The following is a 26,242-nucleotide window of genomic DNA, read 5'->3' as shown; positions in this document are numbered from 1 at the left end:
GTTTTAGTATGGTCAGGGCGTGAGTTGGGGTGGGCAGTCTATGTTTGTTTTTCTATGTTCGGTTTCTGTGTTCGGCCTAGTATGGTTCTCAATCAGAGGCAGGTGTCGTTAGTTGTCTCTGATTGAGAATCATACTTAGGTAGCCTGGGTTTCACTTTTGGTTTGTGGGTGTTTGTTTCCATGTGTGTGTTTGGGCCACACGGTACTGTTTCGGTTTTGTATATTTCACGTTTATTATTTTGTTCCAGTATTCAGTTGTGTTTTTTGAATAAATCCATATGGACACTTACCACGCTGCGTTTTGGTCCGATCCTTACTCCTCAGACGAAAAGGAGGAAATCCGTTACAACAACACAGTTATTATATTCACAACACAGTTGTTATATTCACAACACAGTTATTATATTCACAACACAGTTGTTATATTCACAACAGTTATTATAGTCACAACACAGTTATTATAGTCACAACACAGTTGTTATATTCACAACAGTTATTATAGTCACAACACAGTTATTATATTCACAACACAGTTGTTATATTCACAACAGTTATTATAGTCACAACACAGTTATTATAGTCACAACACAGTTGTTATATTCACAACACAGTTGTTATATTCACAATACAGTTATTATATTCACAACACAGTTGTTATATTCACAACAGTTATTATAGTCACAACACAGTTGTTATAGTCACAACACAGTTGTTATATTCACAACAGTTATTATATTCCCAATTTATATTCATTTGTTAAAGTACTGTGAATAAATCCAGAAGAATTATGGTGTATTTTTGTAATCAGCCTACATCTACAACTCTCTGTGGACTGGACACATACAGCCTAAATAATCCCAAATATCTAGTCAATTTATCCAGCACGGAGGGAGGATTGGGTTTGGTTTGGGGCAGAGCACATATGGAGGAAGGGATGTGTGTGTGTGTTGGCGTCAGATCCAGAGCCTCAGCACGGTGATCCCCCTGCTTGAGGGGGTAAATCTGGAGATGGCCGGGTGGGGAAGGGACTCGGTGGGGTTTCGTGCAGGGACTGGGCTGGGGGCTCCCCCACCGCTAATGCGTTCTAATGCCAGCTCCTGACACAGCGCCAGATGCTCCTGTTTGGCAGGGCATCTGAGGATCTGAAGAAAGGTCTGGGGTGTTGGGTTCGCCACACGTATGCCATACGCCCAGGAGAAGTAGCACAAGATGGGGACAATATGGGGACAAGACGAGTCCAGCCTACACGACTCAATACTAAGTTAGCCTGGTCCCAGATCTGTTTGTGCTGTTTGGCCAACTCCTATGGTCATTGTCATGTGGCCTGTGTCTTGACAATTACCATGGGAGTTGACAAGACAGCACAAACAGATCTAGGAACCAGGCTAGTTCTCCATATCCTGTATGCCGTCTTTTAATTCCCTGCCTCTCCTGGGCCTTCCAGATCATCCAGGATCCAGCCCCTTAGAGGCCCCACGAGGCCCTGACCTTCCCCAAACTCCGATCCCCCAGCCTGGGCTCAGCCAGGAGGATCATGGCCCCCTCACCAGCCAGGCAGCCAGCCAGTGAATCAGTCAGCCATGGATTTTCAGCAGGGAAAAAATAAGACATCTGTTCCTAAAGGATTAGCAAATATTCTGTGCTCTTCTGAAAGCCTGTCTGTGTCCGAGTATTGTCATTGAAGCAATCACTGAGCTGCATATGTGCATTACATCTCTCTCTCTCTCTCTGCCTCGTAAACACTCAACCTCCCAGTGTTTTTGAACTCATTAAATGGGAGATTAGCAGCTCACAGCCAAATGAAAAAGAACAGGGACAACACAACATTGGTATACCAGGGCTGAGGCTGAGTAATTGGCCTCAGCTATAATAGCCATAGGTTAACTCCAAATGGCTCCCTCTTCCCTATAAAGTACACTACTTTTGACAAGGGTGCTATGGGACCTGCTCAAAAGGAGTGTGATATATAGGTGATAGGGTGCCATTTGGGACTTTACCATATTTCCCATCATATCCCAGTTGTGATCGTTAGCCCACCAGAGGGGACGAGGCTCTTAGTCTTCCGGTAGGACAGAAGCTTTGTTTTCCAATAGGAATCACTGAGAAACCTGACCTCAGCTCCAGGTAATTTACTGGTGATTATGGGAAAAGTAGTCCCTTGTGACTTGTGACTGTCTCCAGGGGTAGAGAGAAGCCCTTAGCAGGTCTAAACAGATGCTCTGGTGACTGAATCTCGACCACAGCCACAGGAGCCACACGTCCTCTCCTCCTGGTTCTTTCGGTCTGCACTTAGTGGTGGTCAGAGACAGATGTAGTCACTGTGTTGGGCGACATTCATGTGTGTGTGTGTGTGTGTGTGTGTATGTGTGTGTGTGCATGTTGGGTGACATTAGGCTAGCCTTATGGTCCTCAGAGGTAACACAGCATTAAACCCATGAGTCAGAGACAGAAGACATCATCATCGGATACAAACTTGATGATCTCATGTTGTTTTCCACAAAGTCCACAACATGGACGACATCACTCTCTAATTGCACATACGGTATCTTGTCAATATTCAGTCAATGTAGCACCATCATTGGTTATGTCACCCAAGCTCCCACGATTGACCAGTTTTCCATGTCATGTTAGCAACATGTAAGTTAATGAACTCAGAAACACTTAATATTTTTAAGGCTGATTCTGAGGATGCTAAACGAACAATTGAAAAACATAGCTTGCAAGTCTCATTCATCTAGCAGGAACTAGGTGGTAAATGTACCTGTTGGTGTATTTTATGGTGTACTGAAGTGACCCAATAAATACATTTTTCTGTTGTGTGTACACTGTGCGTGTACATGAGTTACCCAGTGTTGATGGTAAACATTTCCTAGCGGGGAGAGAGAGGACTTAGTTAAACCCTGATTGAAGAGAGAGATCCCTCACCAGCCTGGCTACCCAGCCTGCCGTGTTGCTATGGTACATAATCCTCTGTAAATTATGAAGCCTGTAGGAAAGCTCTGCTGACGACTGGACTGAAACATAATATTCTGGATTGTATGGAGACTCATGTTGGTTTCATGTTGTTTTAGAAAGGAGAAGGCCAACAAGATTTACAGTCATAGGGTTCCAGTTACCTATGGCTACTTACAGTGGAATGCATTAGTTACGTAGATACTGTACCTAATAATAAAATGTTACTATAATGCTATACGCCACTATATGGTGTTTACTTAAAATTAACAGCTATAATGCACAATCTAGTGTTCGCGTTGACAATTACCTAATAAATAGACCTAGCTGTAAGACCGATATATGGCTCAAAGTGTCTCTTTCGATATGATATGAAAAGCAGAGTGTTTTGTGTATCTGTCTGAGTCGGACAAAGTGTGGCTTAGTGTGTGTCTGTAGTCCCCTCCCCTCTGTGAGACTGGGGGCTGTGTGAAGTTAGCTGGGGGATGATGAGAAACTCCCATGGCCCCCTCTTAGCCTCCTTAACTTCCCCTGTTCCTCCTCCCAGTCCCCCTAGCCTTCCCCTGGCCTCCTAACCCTCCTGAGCCTCCTGGGCTGAGCCTCCTGATCCAACCCCCTGGCCTACTCTGGTCCTCCTGAGCCCCAGCCACAGCCCCAACTCAGTCAGCAGTGACAGCATCCGTCCTGCACCTGCTCCCAGTATCAGTGCCTCCGAGCCCAGTAGGAGTGGGAGAGGATAGAGAGACAGGAGTGGTATAGTGGGCCTGGAGGTCATAGGGGGAGGGTAGAGAGAAGTGGAGTGCAGGGCAGGAAGGCCCAGTAAGGCTGGAGATGTGATTCTGCTCTCCAGCCTCATCTGTCTATCCTCTAGAGCAGTGGTTCCCAAACGTTTTATAGTCCCGTACCCCTTCAAACATTCAACCTCCAGCTGCTTACCTTCTTTAGCACCAGGGTCAGCACACTCTCAAATGTTGTTTTTTGTCATCATTGTAAGCCTGCCACACACACACTATACAATACATTTATTAAACAGAAGAATGAGTGTGAGTTTTTGTCACAACCTGGCTCATGGGGTTGTATCGTGGGGTTGTATTCTTACATATTTGTTAATCGAAAATTGTGAATAACTCATCACAGGTTAATTTTGTATTTGTATTAATTACAAATCCCCATTAGCTGCTGCCAAAGCAGCAGCTACTCTTCCTGGGTTCCAGCAAAATTAAGGCAGTTTATACAATTTTAAAAACATTACAATACATTCACAAATTTCACAACACACTGTGTGCTCTCAGGCCCCTACTCCACCACTACCACATATCTACTGCAAACCCAACACCTCCCATCACCCCGAGAACACCATCCCCACATTGAAGCATGGTGGTGGCAGCATCATGCTGTGGGGATGTTTGTCATTGACAGGGTCTAGGAAACAGGTCAGAATTGGAGGAATGATGGATGGCGCTAAATACAGGGACATTCTTGAGGGAAACCTGGATCAGTCTTCCAGAGATTTGAGACTGGAACGGAGGTTCACCTTCCAGCAGGACAATGACCCTAAGCATACTGCTAAAGCGATGAGGGCTGGATCCAGGATGTCTCTAGCGGGAACCCAGCACCTCTCCTCCGGGCCATAACCCTCCCAGTCAACCAGGTACTGGAAACCCCTGCCCCGTGGTCGAACACCCAGGAGACGTTTTACAGTGTAGGCCGGATGGCCATCAATGACACAGGGAGGGGGGTACGGGGTAACACAAGACAGACAGCAGTGGAACTCAGGACTTTGGAGATTGGAACAGGGCCAATGAAATGAGGGAACAGTTTGCGGGACTCTACCTGAAGGGGCAGATCCCGTGTGGACAGCCATACCCACTGCCCAATGAGGTAGCGGGGACCTGGGGTCCGACGACGGTCCACTAGTCGACGATACTTGGAGTTGGTCTTGCGAATAGCCGCCCTGGCGCTTCTCCGGGTATGTTGACAGCGGGGGACAAACATCTGGGCCGAGGGTATGCTGACCTCCTGTTCTTGTTCCGGGAAGAGTGGAGGCTGATACCCCATGGAGCACTCGAATGGAGGGAGACCCGTGGCCGAACAGGGAAGGGTGTTCCGGGTATACTCCACCCAAACTAGTTGTCGGCTGCAGGTAGTGGATTGGTTGAGACCAGGCATCTCAGGGTGGTTTCCAGGTCTTGGTTGGCTCGCTCCGACTGACCGTTAGTTTGGGGATGGAATCCGGATGACAGACTGGCCGATGACCCAATAAGGGTACAGATTGCCTTCCAGAACTGAGACGAGAACCCCGATTGAAGACCATGTCTACCGGGAGTCCATGGATCGGGAAGACATGCTGCACCATGAGCTGGGACGTCTCCTTGGCAGAAGGTAGTTTAGGGAGAGGGATGAAATGGGTGGCCTTGGAGAACTGATCAACAACCATCAGAATGACAGTGTTGCCATCAGATGGAGGGAGCCCAGTGACAAAGTCCAGAGATATATGAGACCAGGGACGAAGGAGCTTGCCATGGAGTCTTGTTCTGAGCACACACTGTGCATGCAGCGACGAAGGCAGAGACGTCAGGAACCATGGTGGGCCACCAGAAACGTTGTCGGAGGAAGGCTAGTGTACGACGGGACCCTGGATGACAGGTCAGCCTGGAGGAATGAGCCATTCCAGGACCTGGGACTGGGGCTGGGTTAGGGACAAACAGCCGGTTAGCTGGGCCCCCTTCAAGTTCAGGCTGGGGGCACTGCGCCTCATGAACCAGGTTCTCAATACCCCAATCCACAGTGGCAGCAAGGCATGAGGTAGGGAGAATGGTTTCGGAAGTCGAGGGTGTGGAAGAGAACTGTATAGCCGGGAGAGAGTGTCAGGCTCCACATTTTGTGACCCTGGGCGGTAGGAAACAGTTAAGTTGAAGCTGGTAAACAGGAGGGCCCATTGGGCCTGCCTGGAGTTGAGGCGCTTGGCTGTATGGAGATATTCCAAGTTTTTATGGTTGGTCCAGACCAATAATGGCTGTTCTGCTCCTTCCAGCCAGTGCCTCCACTCTTCCAACGCCATCTTAACCGCCAGGAGTTCTTGGTTGCCTACATTGTAGTTCCTCTCTGCAGGATTGAGACGATGGGACAGGAAAGCACAGGGATAAAGCTTTTGGTACTGGGCAGATCGCTGGGACAGGATGGCCCACACTCCAACATCCGAAGCATCAACTTCCATCACAAATTGACACGAGGGGTCCGGATGGGTGCAGTTGTGAACCGTTGCTTCAGGTCCACAAAGGCTTTGTTGACAGCAGGAGACCATTTGAACGGTACCTTGGGAGAGGTGAGTGCCAAGAGGGGGGCCGCCAGGGTGCTGTAGTCCCAAATGAAACGGCGGTAGAAGTTTGCAAAACCAAGAAACCATTGCAACTGCACCCTGGACGTTGGTTGAGGCCAATCCACGACTGCATTCACCTTTCCAGGATCCATCTGAACATTGCCCTCAGCAAAGACATATCCCAGAAAGGTGATTGTAGAGCAGTGGAACTCACACTTCTCTGCTTTCACGAACAGTTGGTTCTCCAGGAGGCACTGAAGGACCTGTCTGACATGAAGGACATGTTCTTGTGCAGATCGGGGAAAAAAGAGGATGTCGTCAAGGTACACGAACACAAACCGGTTTAGCATCAATGACCAAAGCCTGGAAAACAGTGGGGGTGTTGGTGAGTCCAAATGGCATGACCCCGTACTCATAATGCCCACTGGCTGTGTTGAAGGCTGTCTTCCACTCATCCCCCCGCGTATCCGAACCAGGTGGTAGGCATTTCGAAGGTCCAACTTGGAAAATATGGGGTCCCCTGGAGAGGTTCAAACGCAGAGAAGAGGAGAGGTAGGGGGTAACGATTCTTGACAGTAATGTCGTTAAGTCCCCGGTAGTCAATGCACAGACGCAGGGTCTTGTCCTTCTTCTCCACAAAGAAAAACCCTGCGCCGGCAGGGGATGCAGATGGACGGACGGCCCCAGTGGTCAGAGACTCCTCTATGTACTCCTCCATAGCTTTGGTCTCTGGTCCGGACAGAGAATACAACTGACCCTGAGTTGGTGTAGTGCCTGGGAGAAGATCAATGGCACAGTCATAAGGACGGTGCAGGGAAAGGGAAGTAGCACGTGCCTTACTAAATACCTCCAGGAGGTCATGGTACTCAGTGGGAACGGCAGAGACATCCACAGTCTTGCTAACATCCTGAGGAAGACGACTTGGGGAAGGCTGTACTCCTTGAAGGCAGTGGGAATGGCAAAATGGGCTCCAACCCAGGATGGAGCTTGTGGTCCAGTCAATCACAGGATTGTGTTTTTGTAGCCAGGAAAATCCCAAAACGACTGGAACATGGGGAGATGTAATGAGGAGGAACTGTATGGTCTCACTGTAGTTACCAGAAACCCGTAATTGAACGGGCACAGTACTATGGGTGTCTTCCCCTATGGAGAGGCCGTCCAAATGAAACGGCGGTAGAAGTTTGCCATAGCATCCATGGGAACAGAGAGAGGCTGAGTGGGAGTACCAAGCTCCGAAGCAATAGTGGCATCCATAAAACGCTCATCAGCCCCAGAGTCAATGAGCACTCTGAGAGACTTAGATTGGTCTCCCCAGAGCACAAGCACAGAAAAGTGTGTGTGGGTGATGGGAATCAGGGAACTCCCAGTCTGACTCACCATAGTGCTGGTACCCACTAGAGACAAGGGTTTCCTAATAGGACAGGTAGCTAGCTATAAAATGCCCTGCCCCTCCACAGTACAGACAACAGTTACTGTTCATCCTCCGTGTGTGTTCCCCAACTGACAACCTAGCTCTTCCCAACTGCATAAGCTCAGGAGTATCCAACTCACCCATCGTAGATTCACGAGAGGGCTTGGGTGGCTTCGAATCCTCTTGGAAAAGCGGCCTAAGGAAACTTCCGGATTCCCTCGAAGGTTGTACGAAACATAGCAGGTGTACGATGTTGCCTGAGACCAGACCTCCACTCACTCCTACGTTCCCTTAGGCATCCATTGATTTTGATGGTTAGGGCGATAAGGGAGTCAAGGTCCACCGGTAATTCCCGAGCAGCTAGCTGGGGAAAATAAGCGACACCTGTAGTGAGTGGAGACAATAATGAGGACAGGGGAAACTGATCAGGGTGTGACACCAAGGGGATTTAACAGTATTTACAGTCATTTTCTTAACAGCAAGATTTTCCAAGGCAGGATACTGAGTGCAGCCCAATCCAGAAATCTGACAGTGGCTTCTGATTAAATTGAATTATCACAGAACCGCTTGTTGCAATTTCGACGAGGCTCTCTTGTTCAGATATCGGTAAGACTGGAGGCAGGGCAGGGAAGGGATAATGAATCCAGTTGTTTGTGTCATCTGTTTCGGGAAAGTACCTGCGTAATTGCGCACCCAACTCACTCAGGTGCTTCACTATATCACATTTGACATTGTCCGTAAGCTTAAGTTAATTTGCACACAAAATAATCATACAATGATGGAAAGACCTGTGTGTTGTCCTTTTAAATGCAGACATAGAAGAGCTCCAACTTCTTAATCATAGCCTCAATTTTGTCCTGTAAATTGAATATAGTTGCAGATATTCCCTGTAATCCTAGATTCACATCATTCAGGTGAGAAAAAACATCACCCAGATAGGCCAGTCGTGTGATAATCATACAACTCATCATCATGCAAGCTGTCAGACAAGTGAAAATTATGGTCAGTAAATAAAACTTTAAGCTCATCTCCCTTGATAATAAGTGCACTTCTGTATGTTGTAAAAGCGTTACATGGTCGCTGCCCATATCATTGCAGAAAATACACGAGAGTTCAGGGGCCTTGCTTTAACAAACGTAATAATTTTCACAGTAGTGTCCAAAACGTATTTCAAGCTGTCAGGCATTCCCTTGGCAGCAAGAGCCTCTCGGTGGATGCTGCAGTGTACCTAAGTGGGGTCAGGAGCAACTGCTTGCACGCGCGTCACCACTCCTCTATGTCTCCCTGTCATGGCCTTTGCGCCATCAGTACAGATACCAACATGAGCAGCAGCTACATTTGGCTACATACGTAAGTGGAATACCCACGAGAGAGTAACGGTTAATGTGACTGGATGTTAGTTATTTGACTAGGCTACCTGTATTTGACATTGTGTTGTTATTTCACTGAACACTAGATGGTTTTATTTTATTTTTTGCAGTGATACGAGGCTACTCAGGCGAGAAGAAAAAACTGTATAGCCAAATGTATATCCCTGTTGGAAAATATAAATGGACTGTTTGAATTATTTTTTAATTTTTTAAAATGATTATTATTATTATTTATTTTTTAATGTGAATCACATTTTTATTTGGCATACCCCCGACGGCATTGCGGGTACCCCAGTTTGGGAATACCTGCTCTAGAGAGACTGGAGAAAGCACATCTCCAGGCCTGCTGTACCTTCCTGAGCTCCTCTCCTCTCCCGGTCCCCCATGACACCATTGCTCCCTGGGACCCTGACTTTGGTCCCCTCTGTCTGCACACCCTCCTTGATCGTTACTCGTTCCCTTCCTTTTGAACATGTGACCCCGGATGCCCCTGAAACCCAAGAGATCACAATTAATTGTCAGAATGGATAGCTGGGTGGCTGGCAGAGGGCCGGGGGTCCGGGCTCAGAGTGGGGCTCTGTCAGAGCAGAGCCAGAGCTGGCAGGCTGAGGCTCAGGCTCAGGCTGGGGCTCAGGGGGCATAGGGCTCATTAGCGTGTCGAGGTCAGGAACTTCAGGGACCAACCACCAGGGAGCCAGTGGATTAGAGTAATGAGGGGGATAATGGAGACAATGATGGGGATGAGAGGTTCAGCATGCTGCCTCTCCCCATCGATTCCTGGGTCTCCACCAGGCTCTAGGAAAGCCAGGAAGGAACACTCCCTAATTCTGCCTAGTTCTAATCCAGTGTGGAAGCTCAGTAGCTCAGAGGCTGGGTGCTTAGTGGAGGGCAGGGTGGAGAACAGACAAAGAGAGGGCGGGGGGAGCTCAGAGAGAGAGAGAGGGCAGAGGGAAGAGAGAGAGAGGGCAGGGTGAAGAGTGGGAGAGGTCAGGGGGGAGAGAGGGCGAGCGCTGAGGGAAAGAGAGAAGACAGAGAGTCATGACTCCCCCCTATCTCCCTCAGCTCAGACTCTCTAGCTGCAGTTCAGGTTCTGTAAGCGAGAGCTTCAAACCTACTGACCTTTAGAAGTAGAGCGGACTCTACTCACTCTTTGTTCAGCTGATTTTATAGCAAGTGCCTCAGACAAAAGCTCAATACACAGTGATAAAACTGACCATGCCTGGTAGGGATGCCTGCTTTTACTGACTAACAGATGTGATTGACCTGGACTGGAAATCCCAGTGAAGCAGAAATGTACCTGTTTGTTTGCCTTTTTTAATTCTGTTGTCCTCTGCTTCTGTTTTTGCTGTCTCTTTTTGGTGTCTATACCAGGACTTTGTGCTATAAAATAGCTTTACAAATACATTTGATTGATTGATTATCCCCTTGTCTTCTTGCAGGTTTCCAGAACAGGCCCAAATCCATGAAGGTGTTTGTGAACCCTACCAGCCATAAGAAAGAGGCCTATCAGATCTACAGAGACTATGTTGCACCACTGTTTCAGCTAGCAGACATCAAGGCTGATGTCACCAGTAAGTGTCCCATGAGAGTGTGTGTGTGTGTGCGTGTGCGTGTGCATATAGCAGCAGCTGTACTACTCTGTTGAGTCTAAAGTGCGTCTCACACTTAATAACAGGAGCAGTGACTCCTTTCCTTACTGAGTAACCTGACCCATGGGAGGGGCTAGGCCCATCTGTTCATATCCTCCCCATCTCCTCCTCCCCCTCTCCTCCCTCTCCTCACCCTCTCCTCATCCTCATCTCCTCCTCTCCCCCTGCTCCTCCCCCTCCTCCTCCGCCTGTTCCTCCCCATTCCTCTTTCCTCCTCTCCTCCTCATCCAGTTCCTTCCCTCCCCCTCTCCTGTTCCTCCTCCCCCTCCTTCTCCTCCTGTTCCTCCTTCTCCTCCCCCTCCTCCTCTCCTGTTCCTCCTCCTCCCCTCTCTTCCTCACCTCCTCTTCCTGTTCCCACTCCTCCTCCCCCTCCCCCTACTCCTTTCCTCCTCCTTCTCCTGTCTGTGTATTGTGTACGTGCGTGTGTAAGTGCTTGTGTAAGTGCGTACATGCTTGTGTGTGTGTGTGTGTACTCTAATGAATGCTACTATCTGATTCCAGAGACTTCTAAAAGCCAACTGACTTCTAAATGCCAACTGTAATAGAATCTGGTTGTGTCCCAAATTGCACAATATTCACTATACAGTGCAATACTTTTGACCAGGGCCCACAGGGTTCATAGCGCTCTGGTCAAAAGTAGTGCACTATGCAGGCAATAGGGTCCCATTTGGGATGCGGACCTTCTTTCCTGAGACTGTGTTCTCCCCGTGGGGAGGGTAGGGGATGAGTGGTCGACGAGGAGCCATTAAAACATACTTTACCTAATATAAATTAAATATCTCATTCGGGCCCCGGCTGGAAGCTGGGAGCTGTTCTGGAGTCTGCAATACACTTCAGTGGCAGTTGGGACCAACTGGGTTTGATGATGTTATAATTTCTGTTATTGATGATGTTATTACTTCAATGAGTTGTGATGGTGACAAATGTGTCCGCAATTTACTTTAACAAGTGAATGATAATGTCATTTGGACAATATAATGACAGTTAGGTAGAAACAGAGAAAAAACATGTTTTAGTAAGCATATAGTTGTAATATTTAGAATAACAGTTGCATAGAATATCTAATGCATGACAAATCATAGAGTTTATGTGAATTTATGTATATGGGCCATTTCCTCTGGATAAAAAAGCATCTCTGCATAGTCACTGTTTTTACTGTATGTACACAACATACATCAACATCATCTTGATATGACAACACAACTGGTACCAGGGAAGAAACATTCCTGCAGATCATTTTTGGCTATAGTGTATTTCTTTCCGGATAGCAGGATATGTTCAAGCCCCTGTTTTTGCTGTACACTGAGTGTACAAAACATTAAGAACACCTTCCTAATGTTGAGTTGCACCCCCCTTTTATGCCCTCAGAACTGCCTCAATTTGTCAGGGCATGGACTCTATAAGGTGTTGAAAGCGTTCCACAGGGATGCTGGCCCATGATGACTCCAATGCTTCCCACAGTTGTGTCAAGTTAGCTAGATGTCCTTTGGGTGGTGGACTGCTCTTGATACACACAGGAAACTGTTAAGCATGAAAAACCCAGCAGCGTTGCAGTTCTTAACAGAAACCTGTGTGCCTGGCACCTACAACCATACCCCGTTCAAATGCACTTAAATATTTTGTCTTGCCCGTTCACTCTCTGAATGGCACACATACACAATCCATGTCTCAATTGTCTCAAGGCTGAAAATTCCGTCTTTAACCTGTCTCCTCCCCTTCATCTACACTGATTGAGGTGGATTTAACAAGTGACATCAATAAGGGTTCATAGCATTCACCTGGGTGTTTTGTACATTCAGTGTAAATGTCCACCTAACATTTCCATGTAACAAAACAACAGCAATGGTAGGCATTGGTACCAGAGACATAGACCAGGAATGAAACATCCATGTGGTTCTTCAGATAGATTTTTTAAAATGAATTTTAAAAAATGTAACCTTTATTTAATTAACAGTGGGTTAACTGCCTTGTTCAGGGGCAGAACAACATATTTTTTACCTTGTCCGCTCGGGGATTCGATCCAGCAACCTTTCGGTTACTGGCCCGACACACTAACCAATATGATACACATTCTCACACAACAAATCCTCATCTGCAAGTGTCACATCCGTCATGGAGGAGCCTGTGATGGTTGTGTGTGTGTGTGTGTGTGTGTGTGTGTGTGTGTGTGTGCAAGGGTGTGTGTGATGGGTGGGTACAGCTGGGACTAACCTGCTCCGACGGAGAGGAGGTGCCCCAGAAATGCTAAATGGGGCAAGGCCATGTAACGCCATCTGTGGTATAGAACCCCGTTCCCCCATTTTCCTTGGCATCTTCCTTTGTGGGTGTGTGTGTCGGGTGGGGGATGAGGTGGGGGGTGATTGTATCTGTGTGTGTGTGTTGAGGACAGCGATGCAGAGTGACAGCTACCTAGTCTCTGGAGAACTGGGTGGGGATACGGGTGCTCCTCTCCCTGGCGTGCCACCCGCTATCCTTCCTGTCTCCCCCACACCCCCACTGTGGATATGCCCACATCCCAAATTGCCAATGTATCAACTCGCTCCAGTGCTGTTGTAGATCATAGTAGTCTCACTGTGTCCCTCGGATGTCCTTCCCCCCCGGAAAGTTTGACCTCTTTCTGCCTGAAAAAAACAGATTTAGGATTTAGAATAACACACCAACTACACGTTGTTACAAAATAATGAACATCAGTGTTGCAAAAGATTTAAAATATCCACACCAACTACACGTTATAACAAAATAATGAACATGAGCAGTGGCATTACTGACCTTGTTTTGCATAAGTGAGAGAAGCATTAACACTCTGGAGGCAGCCTCTTTGCATTGCTTCTCTTTTCTTCATACAAAATGCAAACTGCATGCAAGTATAAATTGTACGTTTACCACCACCCCCATATGTTCATCAGCCATGTGCCAAATTAACATTGGATAGGGATACTAAAAGCCATGTTTTTGTGCCAGCCCAGCCCTCTGATTTAATCTTTCATTCATTAACACATTTATTTATGTTCTCTTGCCTTTCTCTCTTCACAGTCACTGAAAGAAAAAGGGCACACTTTATTCATTCTGTGCAGAATCTAATTGGATGAATATGATGGGTAGGTTTGCTTGCCACACTATCTGTTAGATGGTCCATATAAATCCTCTCCATAAAATATCAGACAGAAAGAAAACCAACCAATACACTGATATGAGCAGGTGTTCCCGGTACGGGAATGCAGCTGCAGCAGAATGATACATCTAATCTCACCTAAGGAAATTAATAAAACCAATCACTTTATTCATTTTTTCTATTTAGGGGTTAGGTAGGTAAACAAAAACACCACATTGATATGGAGTTGAGTAATCAGCATGGTGAGATTCCAATTAATACATGGTATTATACTGGGCTGTGATGTGAGGGAGGAGGGATGACGGTGGAGGAATGGGGATGGAGGGATGAGGGGGAGGGATGGGGATGGAGGGATGAGGGGGAGGGATGGGGATGGAGGGATGGGGATGGAGGAATGGGGATGGAGGGATGGGGATGGATGATGGCACAGAGTCAAAGTCAGATGAGGAAGTAATCCCATGTCTGTGGTACGGTCTGTTTTGTTTATCCTCTTAAGGTGGCATTTACAGTAGCTGTAATAAAAAAGCAGAGTTAGAGAAAGAGAAGGAAAGAGAGAGAGAGAGAAGGAGAGCAAGAGAGGAAAGGAGAGAGAGAGGAGAGAGAGAGTAGAGAGAAAGACAGTGAGGGAAGGGAGAGTCCAGGTTTTACAAAATTAGTGATAATACTATGATTAGAACAGTGTGCCAGGGGACCAAGTCGACCCAGCCGAGGCAGTCTCCTTTAAAGGAGTGTGTGGGTGTGTGTCCTCTCCAGTGTGGGCACGGCAGGTGGCACTTTAATTACTTGTTCTGGAAGCAGTGATGAAGTACCTCCCATCCAGCAGACTGCTGGTGCATGTGCGTGTGTGTGTGTGTGTGCGTTTTCTCCCTGTCTGTGTGTGTGTGCATGTGTGTGAGTGTGTTTTTACACCACACTGCCACACCGTAGCTCCCATGTGTCTGCATTATAGTCACAATTAGATCATTTTAGGTAGCTCCAAACTCCTGTTAAACCAGGATTGCTGCATTGGTGTCGCTCAGCAGATCAGCACAGACTAGTCTACACCACAACCTAACCCTTACGAGGGATAGGGGAGAGAAGGGTAGAGGGCAGGGTGGGGGAGGAGGAGGAGGAGGGAGGTAGAGGCAGGAAGAAGATGTAGGGGTGGGAGGTAGAAAGGGGTGGGAGGTAAGCAGGAGAGGGAGAACGGAAAGACGGAGGGATGTCTGGCTCATGCTCTGCTAGGCAGGTCTGATATGAGGGACAGATGGAGCAGGTGTGAAGAGTGACTGGTGGAAAAGCTGAGCTCATGATCCTTCTGTCCTGCTCTCACAACCTCATTACTGTGGCCCACATATATTAGACACATTACGACACATATACACAACCAATATCTGAATGAATATCTCAATATTTCTTACACGATAAGAACAAATGTGTATTGTGTACTGTAGGTTTTAATGTTTGGATTTATGGTTGACGTTAAGAGTCAGACATATGTTATGCTCCTCTTATCAAAATGAAATATTCTGTTTGCATGGAAAAATCACTGGGTAAGTCCCGGAAGATTCAAGCTAAGCTACTTAACCCAACATAGCCTTGTTTGGTTGTTTGCGGTACAGTATCATCTTTAAGCAGGGACGCTGTGGTATCACCAATACAAGTGTAATGTAATGTCTAATTGATTTGCAATATCCCTCAAATTGTTCAGAGACAGGGTTCATAACATGCACTTCAATCAGAGTCAGAACCTGATTGTACAGGATTCACACAAGGCTTATTTCATACAACATTATTAAGTTATTAGATGTCCGTCTCTATGGAGCTTTTTTAAACTTTGGTTAGAAAGGAATTGTGTCTAGCTATATAGGAAGCTTTCACAGACTGTGTGGAAGACGTACGGTATATTCCCCATAGAGGATGAGGTTTTCTAGAGTAGTCCGCTTAAGGAGAGGCTTTCTGTCTGGAAGACATATTCCCAATAGAGTGTGTGGTGTTGTAGATTCAGGGTCCTTCGCAATGGTCTGATTCTAGATCATATCCTCTTTGTCTTGTCAACACCAGCTTAATTAACCCCAGAAGACTGAGAAGTGGTGCGAAGGCATAAAACGCTAAACACGTACGTCTTCATTAATACATCATAACTCATTCATCTCTGCTTTTAAGGGAAAAAGTATATTTTTTACTACTGTTTTCCGAGGAAGTCATGCAGGGTGTGACAGCGTGACAGCCTCAGTCCCTGTTACATGGGTTGTGACCCAAATGGCACACTATTTCTTTAAAGTTCACAAATTTTGACCAGGGCCCGTAAGGCTCTGGTTGAAAGTGGTGCACTATAAATGGAATAGGGTGCCATTTGGGACACAACCATGGAATCGTGGTGTGTGTAACACAATAGGAATGTCAGACACTACTGTAGGCTGTTGCGATGTGTGTAATTATTTCCAGATCTCACATTAGTGTTAATTATCAGCTCCTCAAATTAAAACATTGTATTAACTGGAGCTTTACTGCCTTTTACAGATTTTATTACTGCCTTCCTGCTTGGGGGGGGGGGGGTGGATAGGAGATGAGGGGTAGTTTAGTGGAGAGCCTGTGTTCTTTAATAGAGGGATGTATTGCCAGTGTATAACCAAGCAATGACAGAACATTAGGCAGACGTGGAGGAGAATGATATGTCATTAGACATCTTTGGAACACGATGCAGAACTTGAGGTCAAAGCCTGGCTCCTATCTAATGCCTCAGCTATATAACCTGTACATAACCTGAGTCTGTCATACACTGTGAGGTGGGCCTCATCAGCTCAGCATATGACAGACAAATTCCTTGCTGCTGATTAATCATGTTTTCAGTGAGTGAAACAAATAAACACTGCATCTAATAATCAATTCACGGAATCCTAGAATTTTGACCACATTTAGTGCTGACATTTATGCACATATTGCTTTGTTTTGTTACCACTGCTAGGTAAACTACAGCTCAATATCAAAACCTTAGTAACAGGCATGTCATCCAATGGGAGGGGCCAATAAAATACTCTAATACAATTTTACCCAATATAATCACCCTTTAATTACAACTAGCCATGGATTGGAGGCTAAACTAATCTTTTTAGGAATGGTAATATACGGTCTTGTTCAAAAGCATTTCTGAAATTAACTGTAATAAACTTTCATCAGTGTACTGATGTACTGATGTACTGATGTATTAGTAATGTGCTTATAGGAGCTAAATAGGCTCAGGCTTACAGATTTGACCAAATTCCTGGAAAATGCTGCATCCATGACATAATCTGACTATTCAATACATTTAATGGGAATTATCATTTCAATGAATTGAAATGGATTCGACAGGTCTAGGTCAACCAGCGCTGTAATAGTGATGAATGTAGAGAGAGAGTGTGTGTGTGTGTGTGTGTGTGTGTGTGTGTGTGTGTGTGTGTGCATGTCTGTATCTGTGTGTGTGTGTATTCTTGCATGTGTATGCACCTGTCTGTCTGGCCCTGACCTGTATTACAGACATGTTCTCTGTTTAGTCAGGTGATTAATATGATTGATTTATCTTGCTATGTCAGTATGTCATGTTTACCTCAGTTACGTAGGCTTAGAGGAGGAAACCCTTACTCAGGCATTTACCCTGAGCTGCATTGAAGTTCACTGTTTCATGCTCTGTGTGTGTGTGTGTGTGTGTGTAACGTTGTATTTTATCCTTCAGGGTGGTGTGTGTCAGCGTCGACAATTCGTGGCCGATTTACGCGTGTGCTGTATCTCATACATGTGTGTTTTCTCCAGGGTTGTGGCTTTCGGTGGGGACGGCTCTGTGGCCGAGATGGCCCATGGTTTGTTGCTGCAGGCCCAGATGGAGTCAGGCAGGGACACAGACTCCATGTTCACGCCTGTCCAAGCACCACTTCCTCTAGGGCTAATACCAGCAGGTGAAGAGCAAGGGTGGCAGCGCACACACACAACAACAAACACGTACACACACACACGCATGCACACACACACTTCAGCAGGTGAGGAGCAAGGATGGCTTGACCTCTCTGTTCTGCAGCTGTTCTCAATCCTCACCCAATATTTAGAACAGCTTATCTCCGGGTGTTGAGGTGACCATGTAGTTTATGAAGTGTACATCCGCTAATAGAACCCCATATTGGTTTGAATGGTTTTAGCTTGTGTGCTATTACACACCATCAATCCATAAAGGTCATATGGTTATAAATGTTTTCTTGAAGCATAGCAGGGGCTTCTCAAATTTGAGCATTGTGAAATTGTGTTAATAGAGCAAAGTGATTTCTTAGCCACTCAAAACATATTTTTTTAACTAGGCAAGTCAGTTAAGAACACATTTTTATTTACAATGACAACCTAGGAACAGTGGGTTAACTGCCTTGTTCAGGGGCAGAATGACAGATTTTTACCTTGTCAGCTCAGGGATTCAATGACATTTCCATCGAGGGAGTTATTTACTTCTCAATTGAAAACAAACTGGTCGTTCAAGCAAGTGTCTCATTTTCAACTTGGTTGAATTGCAATTTGGTTTGATTGCACTGGGAGCTAAATGCCTTGTATTATAGACGGAACCACAATAATACAGCATTCTATTCCACTTTAAAATTGTGAAAGTTCCATCAACCATTGAACATGCATGTGGCTCAGACATTGGCTGAGTGTATGCCTCATGCAGTAGATGATGGTTATAGAGCAGGCAGGTCACCCCGTGATACAAGTCAGTATTCGTCATCTATCCATGTTTGAGGACGTCGGGAGATGACATGGAAACCCGGCCACTAGGGTTTTGGTTTTCCTAGGGTGTTATAGATGGTGTAAGCATCTGATTCCAAAGGTTGCATGTTCGAATCCAGCGATATAAAGTTGTTTTTGATATTTTGGTTGCAAGCCTATCCAAAACCTAAGAAACTAGTCGTACCCCTTGACTTATTACACATTTTGTTTTTCCTCACCCATCAACCCACAATACCCCATAATGAAAAAGTGAAAACATGTTTTTAACATTTTTTGCAAATGTATTGAAAATTAATTACAGAAATATGTCACAAGTATTCACACCCCAAGTCAATATTTTGTAGAAGCACCTTTGGTAACGATTACAGTTGTGAGTCTTTCTGGGTAAGTGTCACGACTTCCGCCGAAGTCGGCTCTCCTTGTTCGGGCGGTGTTCGGCGATCGACGTCACCGGCTTCTTAGCCATTGCCGCTCAATTTTTCATATTTCCATTTGTTTTGTCTTGTTCCATACACACCTGGTTTTAATTCCATAATCACACTGAATGTATTTAGTCCTCTGTTCCCCTCCATGTCGTTGTGTGAAATTGTTTTATGTTATGTGGGTATTGTCACGCGCCAGACTTTCGTTTATGTTCCGTGTTTTGGTCACGTTTATGTACTTATGTGCTTTCGTTTGGACTGAAATATAAAGTGTGCCTGTTATCTACACTGCTCTCCTGCACCTGGCTTTGCCTCCAGTACACACCCGTAACAGAATTTCACACCAACCATGGAGTCAGCAGGAGCAGGTATCCTTGTTAGAGGAGTCGAGGAGCGCATCCAGGAACATTCTGCAATGCTACATCATCTTGGTGCCATGATGGATTGCGTTGTCCAGACCATGGACCTCTGGGAGAGACAGGAAGTCTCTCCAGTGCCTCGACCAACGCAACCGGGGTTACCTCCACCCGTCCCGTCCGGAGACAGTCCCAGTGGGATGGGTCTCTCCCTTCCCAGGGAGTATGATGGGATGGCAGCACAGTGCCAGGGATTCCTGTTACAACTGGACCTCTACCTGGCCACTGTTCACCCAGCTCCCTCAGGAAGGGAGAAAGTGTCCGCCCCTCGTATCATGCCTCGTGGGGAGAGCTCTGGAGTGGGCAAACGCTGTGTGGGGAGAAGGAGACGCGGCATTGGACCTTCAAGGAGTTCACCCGGCCGTCTTCGACCATCCGCCCGAAGGTAGAGCGGCTGGGGAACGGCTCTTCCATTTGAGGCAGGGGACGAGGAGCGCCCAGGAGTTCGCCCTGGAATTCCGGACCTTGGCCACTGAAGCAGGCTGGAACAACAGGGCCCTCATCAACGTGAGCTGGCCTGCAGGGATGCCACCATCTCCTTTGACCAACTGGTGGATTTGTCCATCCGGTTGGATAACCTGCTGGTCACCCGCGGACTTCCAGAAGGGGCTCTGTCGGTTCCATCTTACTGCACCCCCACTCCGGTGCCCATGGAGTTGGGAGGGGCTGCTCATAGGGAGGCTGGAGGAGGGGCCATCACGTGCACCATCTGTGGCCGCAGATGGCACACTACCAGTCGGTGACGTGTCGGTCCCTCTGGGAGTCGAGGCAACAGGCAGGGCACTCTGGCGTCACCCCAGGTAAGTCTGCACCACACTCATCGAGAGTCCTCTGTTGACCATCTGTTTGTACATGTTTGTTTCCCTTAGTTTACCCCTCATTCCCAGCATAAGGCGCTCGTCGATAAAGGCGCAGCTGGGAACTTTATCAACAGAGTGTTAGCCCTTAGTTTAGGGATCCCCAACATTCCTGTAGTTAGAACTTTCCCGGTTCACGCTCTGGATAGTCGACCATTAGGGTCCATGCTAATCAGGGAGGCCACCATCTCCCTGGTCATGGAGATGCAGGGGGGTCACGAGGAGAAAATCAGTCTCTTCTTCATTGATTGTCCTGCGTTTCCCGTGGTACTAGGCCTTCCCTGGTTGGCTCATCCTAATCCCACCATTTCCTGGCAACAGAGGGCTCAAACGGGGTGGTCGCGAGAGTGCTCGGGGAGGTGTGTAGGGGTTTCCATTGATGCTACCACGGTGGAAAGTCCAGACCAGGTCTCCGTCATGCGCATCCCGCAGAATATGCCGATTTGGCTCTTGCCTTCTGTAAAAAAAAAAAAAGGCGACCCAATTATCACCTCATCGATGGGGGGATAGCGCGATAAATCTCCTGGCAGACGCTGCGCTTCCCAGGAGTCACGTGTATCCCCCATCGTAAGCGAAGACGGTGGCTATGGAGACATATGTCTCTGAATCCCTGCGTCAGGGGTACATTCGGTCTTCCTCTTCATCCACCTCCTCAAGTTATTTTTTTGTGAAGAAGAAGGATGGCGGTCTGCGCCCGTGCATTGACTATAGAGGTCTCTATCAAATCACGGTGAGGTACAGTTACCCGCTACCTCTTATTGCCACGGCGATTGAGTCAATGCATGGGGCGCACTTCTTCAAGAAACTGGATCTCAGGAGTGAGTATAACCTGGTGCATATCCGGGAGGGAGACGAGTGGAAGACAGCGCTTAGTACCAACTCAGGGCATTATGAGTACCTCGTCATGCCGTACGGGTTAATGAATGCTCCATCAGTTTTCCAATCCTTTGTCGATGAGATTTTCAGGGACCTGCACGGGCAGGGTGTAGTGGTTTATATCGATGACATTCTGATATACTCCGCTACACACGCCGAGCATGTGTCCCTGGTGCGCAGGGTACTTGGACAACTATTGGAGCCTGACCTGTACGTCAAGGCCGAGAAATACCTGTTCTTTCAGCAGGCTGTCTCCTTCCTAGAGTATCGCATTTCCACATCAGGGGTGGAGATGGAGAGTGACCGCATTGCAGCCGTGCGTAATTGGCCGACTCCCACCACGGTAAAGGAGGTGCAGCCATTTTTAGGGTTTGCCAATTACTACCGGAGATTTATCCAGGGTTTTGGCCAGGTGGCTGCTTCCATTACCTCACTGCTCAAGGGGGGCCCTGTACGGTTGCAGTGGTCGGCTGAGGCGGACAGGGCTTTGGGGCAGCTAAGAGCTCTGTTTACTTCGACTCCCGTGCTGGTCCGGATCCCTCTTTGGCGTTCATAGTGGAGGTGGATGCATCACCAGGCTTGGGATAGGAGCCGTGTTCTCACAGCGCACGGGTATGCCACCGAAACTCCGCCCCTGTGCTTTCTTCTCGAAGAAGCTCAGCCAGGCGGAGCGTAACTATGATGTGGGGGACCAGGAGCTGTTGGCTGTGGTTAAAGCGTTGAAGGCGTGGAGACATTGGCTTGAGGGGGCTAAACACCCTTTCCTCATCCGGACTGACCACCGCAACCTGGAGTACATCCGGGGAGCGAGGAGACTGAATCCACTTCACGCAAAGTGGCCCATATCCTTTACCCGTTTTGAGTTTACCCTGTCCTACAGACCAGGTTCCCAGAATATGAAGGCAGACTCACAGAGGAGCGGCTCATGGATCAGACTCCCATAGTCCCAGCCTCTTGCCTGGTAGCGCCGGTCGTGTGGGAGCTGGACGCGGACATTGAGCGGGCGTTGCATACAGAGCCCGCTCCACTCCAGTGTCCCGTCGGGCGTCTGTACGTTCCATCTGCTGTCCGTGACCAGTTGATCTATTGGGCCCACACATCACCCTCCTCTGGTCATCCGGGGATCGGTCGGACGGTGCGCTGTCTGACTGGGAAGTACTGGTGGCCCACCTTGGCTAAGGGCGTGAGAGTTTATGTTTCCTCCTGCTCGGTGTGTGCCCAGTGTAAGGCTCCAAGACACCTGCCCAGAGGTAAGCTATACCCCTTACCCGTTCCACAACGACCTTGGTCACACCTGTCAGTGGATTTTTTAACCAATCTTCCTCTTTCACAATGATCCTGGTCATTGTGGATCGTTTCTCTAAGTCCTGTCGTCTCCTCCCTCTGCCCGCGCTTCTTACCGCCCTACAGACTCCTGAAGCCCTGTTTACTCACGTCTTCCGGCAATACGGGGTGCCTGAGGATATAGTGTCTGATCGGGGTCCCCAGTTCACGTCGAGAGTCTGGAAGGCGTTCATGGAACGTCTGGGTGTCTCGATCAGCCTTACCTCGGGTTTTCACCCTGAGAGTAACGGTTAGGTAGAGAGAGTCAACCAGGATGTGGGAAGGTTTCTGCGGTCCTATTGCCGGGACCGGCCGGGGGAGTGGGAGGCGTTCGTGCCATGGGCCGAGATGACGTAGAACTCACTTCGCTACTCCTCCAATAACCTCTCCCCCTTTCAGTGCGTATTGGGGTACCAGCCGGTTCTGGCATCGTGGCATCAGGGTCATCAGGCTGGTCCGCTCCAGGAATCTGAGATGTGGGAGGTTCCTCCGCCTCCTCTGGACATCGAGGGGGCCCCGGCGTACTCCGTTCTTTCCATCCTGGATTCGAGGCATCAGGCAGCAGGGGGGAGGGGGGCACTTTCACGACTTCCACCAAAGTCTGCTCCTCTCCTTGTTCGTGCGACGTTCGGTGATCGACTTTTGTTTATGTTCCCTGTTTTGGGCACGTTTATGTACTTATGTGCTTTCGTTTGGACCGGAATAAAAAGTGTGCCTGTTATCTATACTCTGCTCCCCTGCACCTGACTTCGCCTCCAGTACACACCCGTAACAGTAAGTCTAAGAGCTTTCACACCTGGATTGTGTAACATTTGTCAAGTTGGTTGTTGATCATTGCTAGACAACCGTTGTCAGGTCTTACCATAGATTTTCAAGCAGATATATATATTTTTTACACGACTAGGTGCCCTTATTTGCTAGGCATTGGAAAACCTCCCTGGTCGTTGTGGTTTAATCTGTGTTTGAAATTCACTGCTCGACTGAGGGACCTGTATGTGTAATTGTACAGGTAATTGTAAATCATGTTAAACATTATTATTGCACACAGAGTCCATGCAACCTATTATGTAACTTCTTAAGCAAATTCTTATTCCTGAACTTTTTTAGGCTTGTCCTAACAAACAGGTTGAATACTCATTGACTCAAGACATTTCAGCTTTTATTTTGCAATTAATTTGGAAGAATTTGGAAAAACATATTTCCACGTTGACAATATGGGGTATTGTGGGTAGGTCGGGGACAAAAAAAATCTCAATAGAGAATCATTGTACCATCTAACCCGCTGTGAAATATATTTTTCATAACCCCAAATATTGTATTTTCAGCTGTTTGAAGTTGACGTACAAAACCGAAAGTAAAAGAGGCAAAAAATAAAAGATTAAAATAGCGCACATAAAATTGATCTACCGCTTCTTACACTTGCTTTCAATGAGAATGATAGATCTATAACTCACATTTCTACGTGAGTTTGGTCGGTTCACCCAAAAAGTTACATATTGCAACTTTAAACACTTCGAAATTTGATGTTTGCAACAACTTCGAAATTTGACATTTAAGAAACATGGATGAACATCTAATTCTGATGTGAGACTGTGAGAGCTTGTAGTATAGAGAGCTCATCACTCCAATAATTTGTGGAATAAACCCCCATAGCCACACATACACACACACACTCACGCATCATGAGTGACCCTACACACCACAGCCGGCAGCGAGGGTATCAACAACGCTGCCGTGGGCCAGTCCGGCTTTTTGTGCCAACAGTTTGACCTTCATGTGCCATTCTAGGCTGTGGTGGTGGGTGGTAAAATGGAGTGCTGTTGTTAGCAGCCACTCTGCACTCACTGCAAATTGGTCGCTCAGAGGTCACTGTTTCTCTTCATTAGTGGGTGTTCCCACGGGAGTATTTGTGAACAGTTTCTTGTCACAAACAGGAGAGAGAGGAGAGATAGGCACCACTGTACCATGACTATGTCACTCCTGAGACTGAAGGAGGGATGCTATCATGTCTCCTTTGTTGAAGGAAATAATAAATAAACTCCACAGTTTATCAAAATTACACCATTTGAATTTAGAAAATAGTTGGAATTAGGGTACTGTCAAAGTAAACCATTATATTCATAGTCTCAACAATATCCATATTTATTATATATCTTACAGTTTTTTCATTTAATTAATTTATTTGTCTGCTGAGATTTAAAAATCGAGCTAAGGGCGGCAGTCTAGCGGTTAAAGAATTGGGCCAGTAACCAAAAGGTTTCTGGTTTGAATACCTCAGCCGGCAAAGAGAAAAATCTGTAGATGTGTCCTTGAGCAAGGCTCTTAACTTCTTGAGTGTAGGGGCAGGATTTTCGTTTTTGGACATACCCATTTGAAACTGCCTATTTCTCAGGCCCAGAAACTAGAATATGCATATAATTGTCAGATGAGGATAGAAAACACTCTAAAGTTTCCAAAACTGTCAAAATATTGTAGGTGAAAACCGGAGGAAAATCGAACCCGGAAGTGCTGTTTTTCCTGAAAGCTCTCTGTTCCATTGGATGCCTTGCCTCCATTTAAAGTGAAAAATTGAAAAATGAGCGAGAAAGATAACATTGCGTCAGTGGATAGATGGGTGTTCACAGAGTTTTGCTTGCGCAACAGTGTGGGGCAGCCATTGTCTCTCCCTCTCCTATTGAAAAAGCGACAGTCCCGGTTGATATATTATCGATGATATATTTTAAAAACAACCTGAAGATTGATTATAAAAAACGGTTGACATATTTCTGTGGACATTGCGGATACTATTTGGAATTTTCATCTGCGATGTCATGACTGCTCGAGCCTGTGGATTTCTGAACATAACGCGCCAAACAAATGGAGCTATTTTGGATATAAAATAATCTTTATGGAACAAAAGGAACATTTATTATGTAACTGGGAGTCTTGTGAGTGCAAACATCCGAAGATCATCAAAGGTAAGCGATTTAATCTATTGCTTTTCTGACTTTCGTGACCAATCTACTTGGCTGCTAGTGTTTGTAATATTTTGTCTACTGAAAGAGATGTTCTTACATAAACGCTTGTTATGCTTTCGCCGAAAAGCTGTATTGAAACCACACCAGGTGGATTAACAACAAGCTAAGCTGTGTTTTGCTATATTGCACTTGTGATTTCATGAAAATGAAATATTCTTAGTAATCTAATTTGAATTTGGCGCTCTGCAATTCAGCGGGTGTTGATGAAAATGATCCCGCTAAAGGGTTGGGTGCGTCAAGGAATTAACCCTAATTTGCTACATTAGGGCTGTACTACTATGGCTGATCATCAACTAGATTCAGCCGCGGGATGATTTATTTTCTTGAGTGGATGGTCAGGGGGCCAGAACATAATTACAAATAATTTGTACACTGCAAATTGGCCGCAAAAAGCCCTAACATAAAATACTTATTTTCCACCATAAATTGCAAATAAATTCATAAAAAATCCTACAATGTGATTTTCTGGACTTTTTTTTCTCATTTTGTCTGTCATAGTTAAAGTGTACATATGATGAAAATGACAGGCCTCTCTCATCTTTTTAAGTGGGAGAACGTGCACAATTGGTGGCTGACTAAATACCCCCCACTGTATATCTCTCTATTATGCGTCAGAATACTTTGGAACATATTTCCAAAATTAAATTTGATTTGCTGGTGTTGTTACAGTATATTATGTCCAACAATGAAAGCAATTATTTAAAAAAAAAAATATATATATATATATTTTTTGCAAACAAAAAACTCATAGGCCAAATAAAATCACATGCGGTCCAAATTCGTCCCACGGGCC

General features: G+C 46.5%; 1 pseudogene; it reads left to right on the top strand.

Moving 5' to 3' along the window:
* LOC115116434 (ceramide kinase-like protein) overlaps window positions 1-26,242 on the top strand; it is a 63,012-nt pseudogene that overhangs the window by 14,471 nt on the left and 22,299 nt on the right.

This window comes from Oncorhynchus nerka, linkage group LG3, assembly GCF_034236695.1.
Source record: "Oncorhynchus nerka isolate Pitt River linkage group LG3, Oner_Uvic_2.0, whole genome shotgun sequence".
In the NCBI taxonomy this organism is placed as follows: Eukaryota; Metazoa; Chordata; class Actinopteri; order Salmoniformes; family Salmonidae; genus Oncorhynchus; species Oncorhynchus nerka.
This window is presented reverse-complemented; position numbering and strand designations above follow the sequence as displayed.